Below are 3051 nucleotides of genomic sequence, written 5' to 3'. Positions count from 1 at the left end.
TCTTCCTCCCAGCATTCTGCTCCTCCCACCTACGTTCTAACCTATCAGGTCAAGCAGCTTCTTTATTTAATTAACCAATGACCTTCCTCCATTAATAAGAGATGGAGTTATGTTGTGTGAAACATCCAAAACAAGAAAAAAATAAGAGAAAATAAATGTGTCAATAGAGAGAGACGGAAAGACAAAATATGTGAGATTAGCCCAATAGTATACTCTGAGATCATGTTTATTAACATGTCAAGACAACTTAAGGAAACAAGAAAATATTGACAGGATTTATAAGAATAAATATCATTGTACTAAAACTGAAATTGAATATATGCTAATAAAATTTACAAATGATATAAAATTCAAAGTCTGGCAATGAGTTACATTTATAAAAAATACAAAAATCTTTGACATAAAAAATATGACATGTGCATGTGTTTTTGTTCAAGATGAATTTCCAAAATTTTTAAAAGCCAAGTATTAGAAACCTGCCTTTTGAAGACCAAAAACTATCCCAATAGCTCTCTATCTGAAAATACATGCTTTCTACCAAATATGATGACAAAAATTCACTAAATTATGTATTTCTTTGTCTCAAAGAAAAAAAGGAAGGTGGCTTAGGTAACAGTACAACGAGCAGGTAATATGAAAAACATTAATAAGAAGAGGAATCACATCATAATAGACTCAAAATCATTTCTTTCTTTCCAGATGTGGATCAGTGTGTGAATTCTCTAGAAAAAACATTTTGCCAACACACAGAAGAACCACCCAGAAAGTTGTCAGTTTTCTAGCTCATGAAGACCTCTTCAGGATGATTTTCACCATCATAACCCTGTGTTTCTTTACATTTACAGCTGTGGTTCTACGAGTCTTTGTAAAGCACAAAGATACTCCCATTGTGAAGACAAATAAGTGGGCCCTGAGTTACTCCTTGCTCATCACACCCACCATCTGTTTCTTCTGTGCCTTGCATTTCATTGTCCTTCCCAACACTATCACCCATATCCTGCGGCAGATCACATTTGGAAGTGCATTCACTGTGGCTCTGGCCACTGACTTGGCCAAAGCTTTTATTCTGGTTATTCCCTTCAGGGTCACTTTTACAGGGAGAGTGGTAAGGTGGTTAATAATATCATGGGGCCCAAACTTCATCATTCCCATCTGTTCCTTGATCCAACTTGTTCTCTGAGGAATCTGGCTGGGAATCTCTCCTCCTTTCATTGATCAAGATGTTCAGGCCAAACATGGACGCATCATTATTGTGTGCACCAAGGCCTTCCTTGGTGTCCTGGGATACCTCTGCTTCTTAGCACTTGGTAGTTATACAATGGCTTTCTTGTCCAGAAATCTGCCTCAAACTTTCAATGAAGCAAAATTTCTGTTATTTAGTATGCTGCTGTTCTTCTATGTTTGGATTACCGTCCTCCCTGTCTGCCACAGGACCAAGGGGAAGATCATGGTGCTATGGAAATCCTCTCTATCTTGGCTTCTAGTATAGCAGCTCAAAGTGCTACAGTATCTTGATAAAACCAGAAACAAACTCACCTCATCATATCAGGAACAGACCAGATTCTAGAGGGAACCACCCTGTCAAAACCTAGCTTAAAAATATACTATATTAAATCCAATACAACAGCATTATAAAATAGAATTATAGTACTGGTTTTATTTTATGGGCTATTAGTTCTTCTTCCAATTGTGTGAGAGCTCCTTGAAATGGAGCCACTGATTTTGTCATGTATTAAATCCAGGGTGTATTTTTGTATATTCAGAGCATGCCTATGTGTTTGTGCATTTTCCTAGAACCTTCTATGAAGATTATGATATCTTAAATTAATAAAGGTCTAACTACTTTTTCCTCCATTGTCCTGAGCTTGAGAATATGTGGACCACATTTAAACCATGTTTAAAATTAGACAGCTATTTTTTATGCAATTGTTTGAATTTGTTTCTAAACTCCATGCCTACTCTCTTCTGGACTTTAATTAGTCACATTATTTTTTATTTATCTAACTTTTTTGTTGTTTCTTTGTTGATTTCACATCACGCATATCAATCCCACTTCACTTATCCCCCATTCCTTTGAATCTGACCTCTGACCTTAAAAGCCTTCAAGATAAAACAAAAGAAAAATCAAGAACGAAAGAAAAATCTCATCAAGGAAACTTTAACATATACCCTTTAGTGCATGCCTGTAAAATGCAGTGAGTCTTTGGTCTGGTTTGAGGCCTCTGCTTTCTACTACAATATTGACTCTGGACCCTCACAAAGACTCCTCTTGGATATCCTGTTGCTGTCCTGTGTCTTGGTGACCCTGCAACTTTAGGTCCCTTTGTGTGTTCCAGCAGATCACAGATGGGGTGGATGTTGTAATGGGCCAACTCCATAGCCTTGGTTCTGGGCCTGGATGGTTGATGTTTTGGATCTGCCAGCTCTCCCTTATCCTCAACACTAGGGAGAGCTCACCAACACATCCTTATCTAACTCCCTATATACAGTTAACAGCAAGGGGTGCGGCTGGTTATTCTGCTCTCACACTCTTCCTTGGGCTCAGCCACACCTGTAACTCCAGAGCCAATTCTACTGTATTTCCCAGGCAAGATACAGGGCCTGCTTGCCTGAGTGCTGAAGTTAATGAGGTACTTGGCCAGCTCACCTGTTCTCGTGATCTCAGGGACACCTCTTTGTCCTGCCACAGGTGGTGAGCAATAGGGGAGGGGAGGGAATCTCCCCTTCATTTGGATCACCATATGGCAGTTGAGGGGCAATGTTAGTTCTTCCTAGCGTTGCAGCAAATGAGAGGCATGGCAAACTCTGTGCAGCCTTATTCTCTCACCCTTTGGTGGTAATAGAAACCACTGATATCAACATAGACCATGGCTGAGTCAGGGCCATGGGTGCAGACTTGGCCCTTGGAAAAAAACCCAGGAACAGAGGAATCCCATCTGGACAGGTGAGTGTGTGCTATCCAGGGGTGGAGTGTCCCGGAAGAGAGCACAAACCCCCCTCCCCCAGCTCTTTCTGCAGGGCTGTCTTTCTTTTGCACGACCCAGCCCCCCC

The 3051-nt window shown here is 40.3% G+C and overlaps 1 pseudogene; it reads left to right on the top strand.

The window, feature by feature from the left end:
* LOC102001171 overlaps positions 1-1592 on the top strand; it is a 7490-nt pseudogene extending 5898 nt beyond the window's left edge.
* The last annotated feature ends 1459 nt before the right edge of the window (positions 1593-3051 follow it).

The sequence above is a fragment of the Microtus ochrogaster genome, unplaced genomic scaffold (genome assembly GCF_000317375.1).
Source record: "Microtus ochrogaster isolate Prairie Vole_2 unplaced genomic scaffold, MicOch1.0 UNK559, whole genome shotgun sequence".
NCBI classification, from domain to species: Eukaryota; Metazoa; Chordata; class Mammalia; order Rodentia; family Cricetidae; genus Microtus; species Microtus ochrogaster.
The sequence above is the reverse complement of the archived record's forward strand: the minus strand, read 5'-3'. Positions and strand labels throughout refer to the sequence as shown.